The following is a 12607-nucleotide window of genomic DNA, read 5'->3' as shown; positions in this document are numbered from 1 at the left end:
GAGGCAGTGTTGCTGCTGCTGCCGCCTGGCTGCATTCAGCTGAGCTTGTCCTGCAACATGCTGGGCAGCGGCAGTTGCGGCTACACCAGCATGCCAAGGATGGCTTCCCTGCCCGAGTAAAGATTGTGTCCTCCAGAACCAGCTTCTGAGAGAGGCTGTAGAGTTTTAGGGGTAGTGGCTGCAGGCCAGCCAGGAAGAACCTGCTTGGCAGCAGGTGAAGGAGGAGGAGGAGAAGAAGATGAGGTAAAAGTGAGTTACGAGGTGGGATGGGGGCTGAATTTCTCAGATCAGTGGGCGAGATCACTTTTGGGAGGAGGACAGTGTGTGTCTGTGTTTGGAGTGCATGGTATAGCACAGCACCACCTCAAATAATAATAATAATAATAATTTATAAACTCCCTAGTGTAGAGCTATTGGGCAGAATGAAGTGGTAGACTGAGAGGAGGTGCTAGCATATTTTGCTTGGCTTCTAAGCTGTGCTTTACATATTTATTCAGAAGTAAGCCCCAATGAGTCAATGGGACTACTCCCAGGTACGTGTGTATTTAAGTGCAGCTTAAATGCTATTGTTTGCTAGCTCCTTTAAAATGCAGAATTTTATGCTGTTTATTTTTTAAAATGCTGTTAATTTATTTTTTGCAGTGTTTTTATTGTTTTTAATGTTTTCATGTTCTGTTTTAATTAATATTTTGTTTTTAATCTGCATTTTATTATCAGCAGTATTGAGCACCATTTTTGGGCAGAAAGGTGGTCTATTAAATAATAAACAATAAATAAAAAATGGGGAGGAAATATCCAAGTGTTTTCTGCTCTAGCAATCTGTGAACAAGTCAGTTGAAAGGGGATTTTTCTGCCTGAACCTCTGACCCAGCCTCCAGTCCTATTTACGGTACAATCCAATGCATGCTTAGACAGAAAAAAGTCCAACTTTCCCCGTGGTGTGACCACAGTGTCTGGTGCCCAGAGGTATACTGCCTTTGCACATGGAGATTTAACATTGCCATCATGGCCAATAGCTACTGATGGAACCATCCTACAAGAATAAAAGCTGCCAATGAGAGAGGCCATCACCACATCTTTGTACCAGGGAATTTTATGTTAATTGTGCATAGCTGTTGTTTTCTTTTGCAAATTGCTTGCACTCATTGTATGATAAGGATATTTATCATGGAGGAGAGGGTGAGATTTTGTTTTTCCTGTTAAGTATCCTTCGTTCAAGCAGTGCTATTGGGAGGCAGGATAGTATCCCTGATTATCAGAGGCAGGGTACCTCTGATTGCCACCAGATCAGCAGGAGGGGATGGCTTTCTCCATCTTGCCCTGTTTGTGAGCTTCCTGGAGGCATGTAGTTGGCACTGCTGGAGACATGGTTCTACATCATTACTTTACACATACCAGGGATGAGAAGTAAGATGAAGACGGCAACTCTACACACACTTACATGGGAGTAAACCCACTGAACTCAATTGGACTTCTGAGTAAACAGGCATAGCACTGATTTGCATTGAGCAAACATAATTGGTAGAAATTACAGCTTAGAGATAAAGTAAGTGAGTGAAAGGTCATTTTTATTGTATAATTGTATAAGGTTGTATAATCTTAGAAGGGGTGTGGCTGTGAGGGGCTGTGGCTATGAGGGGTGTGGCTGTGAAGGGACCCTGCACTTGTGAATTTGCCACTACACTACTGCTCCCTTTCACTCACAGTCCAGGGTGTAGCAGGTCTTGTGACAGATACTATCAACTATAGTATCTTTCTGGACCACCTGGTCATTCAGGTCCAGAGGAACTGTTTTGGAGAGAATATGATCATTTCTGGAGGACTGGTCCCAGACAGTGGTAGTGGGAGACTGCTGCTGAGCCCTCTGGAGTCTGGAGTTCTGCAGAGATCCATCTTGTTCATATGCTATTTAACATCTGCATGAAATTACTGGGAGAGATTGTTGAGATTTGTGGTGTCATCAATATGCTGATGATATCCATCCCCTACCTCCCTACATTTCCATCAGATTCCACAGATGCTGTGAAGGTTATGAGCTGGTGTCTGAGATCAGTGATGATCTGGATATGCCCTAACAAACTGAAACCAGACAAGACAGAGGTGCTGTCTGTTGGGTGTACAGCCTGTTTTGGATGGGATCGCGCTCCCTCTTAAGAATCAGATTTGCAATTGGGATTGCTCCTAGATCCATTATTGCTCTTGGATAATTTGGTAGCTTTGGCCACGAACACTTTTGCCAGCTTAGGCTGGTGTGCTAGTTGTGTCTTTCCTAGAGAAGGCGGATCAGCCACCATCACACAAGTCTTGGTTGTATGCTCTGCTGTTATGTGATCTACATGGGGCTGCCTTTTAATGGAGCAGCTAGCTAGAGTACTTATTGGGGTCTTTTTTCAGATCATACCACCCTAATATTCTACCATCTTCTCCGGATTCCAGTCTATTTCCAAGCACAGTTCAAAATGTTGGTTTTGACCCTTAAAGCCCTAAGTGGTTTGGGACTAGGATATCTAAGCGACCACCCCCTCCCATATGAATCTCCTTGTCTGCTTAGTTCCAAATGTGGCTCTGGTCTATGTCCTATCACTGTCTGAGGTGTGAAGGGTGGGCACATGAACTAGAACCTTTTTTGTAGTGGTATCCAGGCTTTGGAATTCTCTGCTGCAGGAGGGTCTTTGCTTGCCTTCAGATGCACGTCAAGATGCTATTGTTCCAGTGTGCATTAAAGACTTAGGCTCTTTATATGTTTCCTGCTGGTTATCTGATATTGAGGATTCTATTTGATTGGCTGACATTTGTTGTCTTAATAATGGTTGCTTTTTGTTTCTGATAGTTGATATGTTATGGTTTTTTCCTTGATATGTGTGTTCAGTGTTTTATGACTTCACTACTTTGATGGTCCTATATGTGCATGGAAAGATGGTATAAATATATTTTAATATAGATTGTAGTGTTTGAAAAGACTTGAAAAGAAGGGCCCTTCTCTATATACGCTTACTCCACCTGCTAAATTCACCTTCTGTTCCTACAGCCATGCCATTCCAGCTGCTCAACCTGACACATACATGAAGGGGATTTCTCTGACTGTTCAGGAACCCTGCTTTTCCAGAATTTCCAAATGCATAGAGAAGGGCCCTTCATGCTGTATATGCAGCAGTCTTTTCAAACACTGCAATCTATGCACGGATGCAGGCTGGGTGTTAGTACAGGGCATGACCCAGCAAATGCCAGGCCCACTGTCGCCAGGGGCATATCGAGGCTGTTTTCTTTTTAATTTTTTTTTTTTTACTTCTACAAAATTGACCAGTGCTCTAAAGAGAAGTGCTGGGTAAGGTGGCTCTCCTCCACGTCTCTGGGACCCACCCACAACGTGCATGTCAGGGGCAGGGACCAGAGGCATTGGAAAGAAGGATGACGGTGGTGCTTTGCTCAGCCAGCCAAGGAAGGGGAGTGCCTCCACTTGCACTACTCTGAACAAGTGTTGCCAGCTGAAGCGAGCCAGGGAGCTCAGAGTAGTGCAGGTGGTGGTGCTTCTCCTCTGTTGCTGGCTGACCACTACCACTTCTGCTTTCCCTGCCTATAGCAGCACAGGCAGCTTGGATGTATGTCAGGGTCAGAGCATGCTGTCGTAATGTCTCCCTGCCAAAGGTGGTCACTGTGACTGGGTGTGGAGGACTGCAGTAGGGGAAGCAACCATTGTGGCTGTCCCCCCACCACGCATGCTGCTCATGTGACTGCCATTTGCATCGTTCCTTACGCCGCAGCGCAGGTTGGCGTGTCATCTGAACCCGGCGCGTGGTGCAGTGGGGGGAGGGGTGCGTCATACCCACTCTACAACCCATGGAGTAGGGGTTGCAGGGTGGGTGCGAAGCCCCCCCGCTGCGCCATGCACTGGGTTCAGATGACACACCAACCTGCGCTGGAGTACAGGGAAAAATGTAAATGGTGGTCACATGTGCAGCACGCATGGGGCAGGGGAGCAGCCACAATGGCTGCTTCCCCTGCTGTAGTCATCTGAACGTAACATGTATGTTCAGTACGCATCTCTGAAAAAGACTTAATGCTTCTTGAGAATCCACAAGTCCCACATGCATCTCTCCAATAACAACTAGTACAACAAATGCATGACATGACATCATAATTTTCAGCATTTTCCTGCCCCTGCTCTAATTCATTGGCTACTGATTGCAAAGGGTGGAGAAAAATGAAGCTAAAGCAACGATGTCGTGTCATGCTCTTCTTTTACTGGGCATTAGCGGGGAGACAGGGGTCATGGCAGCCTCATGTGCCTAATAACTTTTAGACAGCTGCTTGGAGTTTAATTTTATCATAGAAATATTGGATATAAACATGAAAACACAAAACAGCTGGCATTTTCTTCTCCAATTCGGTATCTCCTTGAAAAGTACATAGTTTAGAGTAGCAGATCTAGGAAGGTACCAGTGAACATTGGCCAACCCAGAAGGGTTCAGAGGTAAATTGGTTGTGTTTCTGATGTTCAATAGCAATGCCACACAACATTCTGCAGAAAGGTATACTTTGGGTCCCCACAGTGCAAATCTACCCTACCATTTTAATCTGTGACAACCATTCTGCTAAATCTCCTTTGTTATCATAGTGAGCAACAAGGGCAAAGCCTTTCCTGTGCAACCAAATGCTCAACACCTTTTTTGTTAAGGCTTACTTTGCCCCCATCCCAGCACCTACTGGTAACACTCCCTGTTCCTCCGTTGGTTGTATTTCACATATTCGGGTTCTTCATTTGAAGGCTGCAGCATCAAGTGATGACTCGCATGGGTGAATGAGGCATTGCAGAGAACTTGCCTATTGGGCGTTTGCACTATTTCCCTGTCTTTTTAAAAGAGTCACACAACCATTTATAAGCATGTGTCTTCTTTATTAATATTATCAGGAAGCACTGGAAGTTACCTCAAAAGCCATATAAAACATTTGTGGGATCACACTTTGGAGATTCCCAGGTAAAGCTTGAAACACAATGAAAACCTGCAAGAACAATTTGCACAGATCTTTCGGGGGGGGGGGATATGCTAGGTATTGTGGGCAGCAATGGCACTGCCCCACCCCCTGAAAGTGAAAGATCTGAACACATCTGCAATTTACCTGTTTGTCATGAGCTTTGCGCGATGGCTTTCAAACTTTCTGTCTTCAAGGAACACCACGTTTTGTTTGCTGAGGAACTCACAAACTATGGGACTCTTGCATGTTGCAGAGGATTGTGGGGCATGTTTCCGAGTGCACAATTGGTTCATGCAAGATGCTGCCCAGGCTGCTTGGACCTCAGAGTCATCATATATGGACTGAGAGTATGCTGTAAAACACACCCAACATTCCCCTGTGGCTGCACATTGAAGGGAGGATCAGATGGACAATCGCTTTCAGAGCAGCTTGACCTTCACTGACTGGTCTTCTGATTAAGGGACCCTTGTTAATGTTTCAAAGAACACCAAGATTCCACAGAGTATAGTCTGATAACCACTGGCCTGATGGAAGCTTGATAGAATTAAGGGTGGTTCCAAATCAGTGCTTATGCTGCTGAGAGTCCCAGCAAATTCTGAACAGCTGAAAAGCCCGCATTCTCTTTCTAGTTAACAAAGGTAGGACTGCTCTTTCACTAACAGGCCGAGCTCACTATTCTGCTTTCTGTTTTATCCCCACAACAATCCTGTGAATTATGTTAGGCTGAGCAGTCATGACTGGCCAAGGTCGCCCAATGAACTTTATGGTTGAGGGAGGAGTTGAACCTAGGACTTGCCACTGTGTCACAGGTGGACAACTGGGAACAACTGGCACAGGTGGACAACTGGGAACAACTGGGAACAACTGGCATGGGAACAACTCATGGACGACACTAGAAAGAAGTAGGGCAGAACAGTTGCTGGGAACTTGACTTATTGAAGAGACTGTCAAGAGAGACAGCACTGCCATCTTCGTTCCCATTTGATACTAGGTCCTCCAACTTGGCTGAGCTGTGCTGTGCATTTGAGTGACAGCACACTCCAGGCTCTTGTGAAGGTGCTAATGACTCTGGGCAAGTATCTTAGTTTGTGTGCTTCTAGCTTTGTCCTTTCTATCCTTCTGCCCTTTCACTTCCAGACTGTTATGGAGCCCTCTTATGCCAAATTGTCCAATTACCCAAAAAATTAATCTGGAGCCAGCTCTGGAGGAACTAAAGAGATAGCAGCAATCAAGACAAGTAAAATGATGAAACGGGGGTCTGTTTTTGAAGGACATGGTGGAAGGTGGAGATTTAACAGTTAGGGAATGCAAATTTGCCCTCAGAAGGTTATTCTGTGTTTAGAAAGCAAAGTGGATTTTAGGGTAAGCTCTTGGGGGCAGCTCAGAAGGTGGGATTGTGACAACTGTGATACTGCTGCCATTCATTTTAGTGAGGATTGCATGAGGGAACTTCCCAGTGGATTGTGGCCTTCATTCTGCTAGAGAAAGAACTGCCCTTGCCCTGGCTGTTGCCGTTTAGAGCACACAAGAATTTCAAACTGGTATTTGTTATATATTTGCGAAATTACTTCAGTTCCCAAGAAAAGATCCAGTTTAACAGAGAATCCATAATGCTAAACATGTTTGTTTAAAGAACTCTACATTATTACTGCATATTATAAGTGCGCTGCTTGAGTAACACATTGCAATTAGCAGATTGGGCATAAGTAATGTATTGAGCATGTTGGAATGCCAACAATTGATCACTTACTGGTATTTCTTTTAATCATTAGTTTATATTGATTACTGTAAATAGAATTTTAACATCATAAACTAGGGCCAAAATTTATCCCTCTCTACATATTGCCGTAATGTGTGGCAGTAACAAATATCTATGTAATCAGCTGCATTCAAATCCCAAAATAGGAGCACAAAAAACGTTTTCCTGAAATGCAGCCAGACACAGTGAGGTCAGTTTGTTGCTGATTTACTACAAAGAAGCTCTGTGTCAAGTTTAAAAAATGTATCTTTTACATTAAAAAAAAAAAATCCTACCCTTCCTCCTAAGGGATTCAGAGCAGCATATATAGTGTTTCCCCATGTTATCCTCACAATATGCCTGTGAGGTAGGTTAGGCCACTTGTGAGCTTCATGGCTACGCAGGGATTTAAACTCAGAACTCCCCAGTCCAACTGGCACTCTTTCCACTATACCACACTGGCTCTTATGAATCCAGGTTCTTTATTCATCCTTTTGATAAAGGTCCTCAAACCACTTTTAGGGCCGAACGCGGAGGCCTATCCAAAGCAGGGCAGGAGAAGCATGGAGGGGATCGTTCCCTCTGTGCTTCTCCTGCCCTGCCTTTTCGGCTAGACAGCCGATTGCTGCTGTCTAGCTGCGGGAGGGCTGAGCTGGGGAGGAAGCTGCTGTATGACACATTAAATGTGTCGTACAGGCATTTCCACCCTCCCTGCCCCGGAATGTCCCCAGACACACCCTTTCTCAGCTGCTCCATGCTCCTCTTGCGAGCATGGAGCACGGGGCTGTTGGCAGCATGGAAGTGGGGGGAGGTCGGTTCTCCAGGAACCGACCTCAGAGTGCGGGCTCCGAGGTTGGTTCCCGGAAAACAGGATATCTCATGGCCGTCTAGCCGCTGTCTAGATGGCCATAGGATTGCTCCCTTATCTAGTTACCCATCCTAAGCTTTTAGGATTACCCTAAAGTTGACCATAAGCATTTAGGCTGGAATGAAGTGGAAAAAACCCAAATGCAATTAATATTGGAAAAGAGTGCTGTTTTTCTGCCTACTTGTTGTTCCAAAATGTTAGTACTCAGCTGAAAGTGATCACTTTTTTCCTCCACAAGCATTTTTGGCAGTGTCAAAAAGCTCTTTACTTTTTGGGTTATTTTTTAAAAATGCCTTGAAAAAGTGGTTGCTTAATCATTTCAATTGCCCTCACTTGCCACCACTCTCAATTGCTGCCAGTGACATTATCACATACATAGCATTGTGTGATCACTGATTACGTGGGATCATCCCATGTGACTAATCCAGGAAGCAGAAAGAAGCAGGGGCCAAAGGGAAAAATAGCACCAAAGGAACAAGAGCAGCAAGGGAAAACAGTAGCACTGAACCTCAGTAAAAAGAAAGATGAAGATTCAGACAGTCTAGAAGATGGCTTTGGAAGAAAGTGCGATTGTTAACCTCACAATAAAAACTGGTGAAGTTCCAGTAGTTATAAACCTTTAATTATATCCATCTATTCTAAATACTGAGCTCAATTAAATATCAAGGGAATGTTCGTCCTTAGTTTAAATTCACTTAAGCATTGCTCAAACCCTAATCTTTCACTCTGGATCTCAGCTTTTCTTTCATATGGGATCCAGCTCTTGACTGATGTGTCCAGGCAATTATCTGAAAATAGTGATGAATGTTACTGCGAGAGTGTGCAAATGACTGTTTGGAGAGTTTAAGCTTGGATCTATATTAAAGGTCAGTTATCAAAGAAAAAAGGAGGCAAGAATGGATTATTTGCTGCTTGCAGTGAGTAGAATTTTAATGTCACTAATGTCAGTTATTAAGCGTAAATACACAAAGGTTTAAGGAAATCAAAGGATGAATGCAGTCCAGGCTCCTGGAAGGGTCCCCAAGGAGTGCCTGCACTCAAGAATGAGCTAAAAATACAAAATGAAGCTTTTTAGGCAATTGGGTTTTTAAATATCCCTTCTTCGTGAGCAGCTTGATTCATTCTGGAAAGCATTCCCCTAGGGTTCAGAGACCTTAGTACATGGGATGCCAGCCCCAATTTATCCTCATGGGTTCCCAAGAATCAAGAGCTTGACAAGTAAGTTATATGTTTCAAGAAAACAACTTATAAATCAATTAGCTGTTTAAGGGTGCAATCCTATGCATGTTTAGATAGAAAAAACTCCTACAACTCCCAGCATCCCTTCAGCCAGCCATGCTGGCTGGGGCATGCTGGGAATTGTAGGACTTTTTTTCTGTCTAAACAAACATGGGATTGCACTCTAAAAGACTTCAAAACACCTTTCTGAGCTTGTCTACTGATTCAGAAGATAAAAGAGAAAGCAAAGTCTCTCAGTAGATTTCAGTTCTTCAGTAGCAGTCTTCTGATGTGGGAAACTTGAAAAAACCAAAAAGATAAAAAAAAAAGAGAGAGAGAAAAAATCCATTGTTTATGAAACAGAGCATAGTAGTTGTCCACTAGCCAAAGTCTTTGGGCAACTCTTGAATTAGCAAATGTAATATTTTACCATAGCAAAGTCTGGAGTCTTTTAAAAAATGAGTATTTTAATACATTTTAAAAATATATTTCAAAGAAAAATGTCCAGCAATAGGCACAATCAATTAATAACTTTGAAAGAGAGAAACAACAGATAATTTGCAAAGTTCTTGTCTGAAAATGAACAGAAACTAAAATTATACTAATTTGGAAATCTGTGGGCTGGAGGGGGCTAAGATGAGCCCCCCCTACCCATGAGTGGAGTGTGCCCTCTGCCAGGCTCTGCCCATGGATTCCACCTCTGCCTACCAACTCACACATCCACTCAGAGATCTGCTGTGCCTGTGGGGAGGAGCCAGCACAGGGGAGGAAAAGGGGGCAGGGCAGAGGTGGAGAGCACTTACACGGCATCCAAACCCCCCATTCCAAGGAAATTCCCAACCCCCCATACTGAGAACTACAAACATCCACCCGGCATTCCTATCCTCAGTATCCCACCCATGTATGCCAAGATAATGCTGGGGGGGGGGGGGGTGCATGGGTGGGGAGAGGCTGCTAGGGTGAAGTGCTACAGCTGCCTCCCTTACCACCCCCAACCCCATGTCCACAGCGAGGATGCTGGTAAATCATCTCTGTGCACTTGTGTTATACAGACATAGGTCCAGAAAGATCGCAGCCATGCACCTCATCCTGCCCCCAAGGTGCCCAGTGCTAACGCCACGTGGACGATACGAGGGGTACATCACACTCATTGTGTTCTTCCTCTCTCCTTGCATGGCAGGGGGGAGGCCAAGCATGAAGGATGCCTGCAGCACTCAGGTGCTCCCATTTGCATCACAACAGTGCCTTACACACACCCCACCCAAACGTGTGAGCATTCTCAGGATGCGTCACAGATGCTGCTGTATCTTGTTGTGGTCTCTCCCCCCTGCCTCCCTCTTCTCTTCACAGGCTTTTGCCCAACCGGTATAGATCCCAGCCACAACACTGTAGCACAGCACAGCAGGATGACACACCAAGGCCAACAGCTGGCTCCTGGCCCCTCTACGGGCATCTCTACACCAGCCTAAAATCCTGCATTTAAAATGGGGCTTTCTGCTTCCGTTTTAAATGCAGGATCACGACGACTCCCTTTTTCACCCGCTTCCTTTCCCCCCTCCCCTTTCCCCCTCCTTCTCCCCGTACCTGAGTCTTCCCTTATCTTTCACTGATCTTGCTCCTCTTCTTGCTGCTTTCCTTTTTTTCACAAGGAACTCAAGCAGAACACAATGGGGTAATTTGATAGCTCATTATCTGCAAACTATTTAAAAACGGAACAAAGGGCATTTAGTGCAGGAGACACCCTGGAGGTTCACAGCGTCATGTAAAGAGCCTGCAAACTTCTGTGAAGGAGCCATCTCAATCGCAGGATAAAAGCTCTGTGTGAAGAAAGCCTAGGTGGGCCTATCAAATACCTCCCTCCAACTTGGCTCCTGTACCCTTGCAATCTCTATGACAGCCAGCCATGCCACAGGTGCAGCAGTCCACTCCTTGCTCCAGCCCCACTCAGCAATGCTGCACCTGCCATACTGCTTTCTGTTAGGACATTGTCCAAGGCATACGAGCCCTCCTGTAGAGAGGACTTTACACCCATCCACATGTTTTTTCTTACAGGATCCGCATTCACCCCCATGTTGCTAAATAAAGGCTGCCAACATCCAACCCTGCATCTTCACATACTGTGTGACAAACCAGTCTGTCTGTCCCTTCAACCTTTTGTCTATATTCCTTGGAGGTAGTGCCACCACCACTCATGTGTATTTTAAAATATTTACCCAAGTGAGAAGACAGGCTTATGGCTTGTATATGTGGAGAACAATAGGCCCCCGTTTCAGAGGCCAGATCTAAACCTTGTGTCATATCATTATGATCCCATCATGGTAACGCTATATCCCCCTTGCGCATTTATACCTCATAGGTCACACAATATTTGTTGTGGTATATTGGATAATGTGGAATAAAACGCAGGAAATAACACTACAATAGCAGTATATTGAATGTGTAAAGTGCCCCAACAGTTCTCAGTGCAGTTCAATATTGCTATAAAACAGTAGTGTAGATCTAGCCAAAGTCTCCTTTAAACTCCTTAGCAACCAGGTTAGCGTGTTTCTACCAAGCAGATAGGTGAACCCTGGAACTAGGCAAGGGAATCAAAACAACTCCAGTTTCCAATCCAATATATTTATTAAAGAATCAGACGGACAGATGTTCAGAAACAGTCAGTTGCTTTTGAAATAAACTTTCCACCCCTCCTGTAGGGATTGCTTGGGATGGAGGAACCACGGCCCTGTCCCGCTGACAAGCCTCAAGGGCCATAGAATGCCTCGGCCATGCCCAGTCATGTGCTATAAGGCTTTGTAGTGGTGTGTGTTGGGAGAGCTGTGTGCTTTTCATGGATCTGTGCCTGTGATTTCTTGTGGGATTGTGTGCCTAGGCCAAAGAAAAATAGTGGTTGGTGGAACGGATTCAAACCAGCAGCATCCTGGTATCGTGCGTGGCTCCATCATCCAGCAGCACCACTGTGGGGCCTGGTTTACTGCCAGTCTCCCAGGCCCTTTGCCTGCAGCTCATGCAGTATATATGTGTGTGGTGCCATTGACAGGAGTGTGTGAGTTTGTGTGCACGCAAAAGGTAGTGACCTCTCATTAGCTGACAGTGTTCTAGGCAGGCTGTGATGTGTTGTTTGTGCTGTCTTTAGACTGGCCTCTGCCAGTATAATTCCTATGGATGCGTCAGGTGGGGCTGTTTGTCCTCCCCTTGCTTTACCTTTTTTCTGATTTCGGGCTCTGTGGCCAAGGCAGTTGGGATGAAGTGGACCTTGCACTGAGGTGACCCTAGCCTGGGATTGCTCTGCCTGTCTCATTGAGATAGTTAACCTGTATCTATGTTACACCACTTCAGAATACTTGTGGGGACGGGACTCACACAGTTGAATGTTCTTCCACCACAATCCACATTGAAAACTAGATGTCAGGGAGAAAGCTTCTACCCTAGCCTTCTCCCTAATGTGCTAATTCTATATGTTCAGGGAGTGTTTCTGTGCAGAGGAACATTCAGTTGTGTGAACCCCTATCTGCAGTTTGAATTGGTATAGCCCAGGCACAGGTTTACCATCTAGGCCTAAAGCTCTCTGCTCATAACTAGGAGAGACACTTTAAGGCAGATTCACTGTGATAATATTTGAGAACAAGTAATAAGGGGGTGAATACGGACAACCAACTTACATATTTAATGTGGGGTAGTTTGCCCACTTCTTAAATGTGTGGTAAGTGCAGCAAAACAGACAACCATGGCTAGTTTGGTTGTATTCCGTGGTTGCTGTTGCATCATCTCTACTTACCAACGTGCTCTGTGGCTGTGGAGTGATGACC

Source organism: Heloderma suspectum, chromosome 3 (genome assembly GCF_057233095.1).
Source record: "Heloderma suspectum isolate Gila_16-S chromosome 3, 16-S_ref, whole genome shotgun sequence".
Taxonomy (NCBI): domain Eukaryota; kingdom Metazoa; phylum Chordata; class Lepidosauria; order Squamata; family Helodermatidae; genus Heloderma; species Heloderma suspectum.
This window is presented reverse-complemented; position numbering follows the sequence as displayed.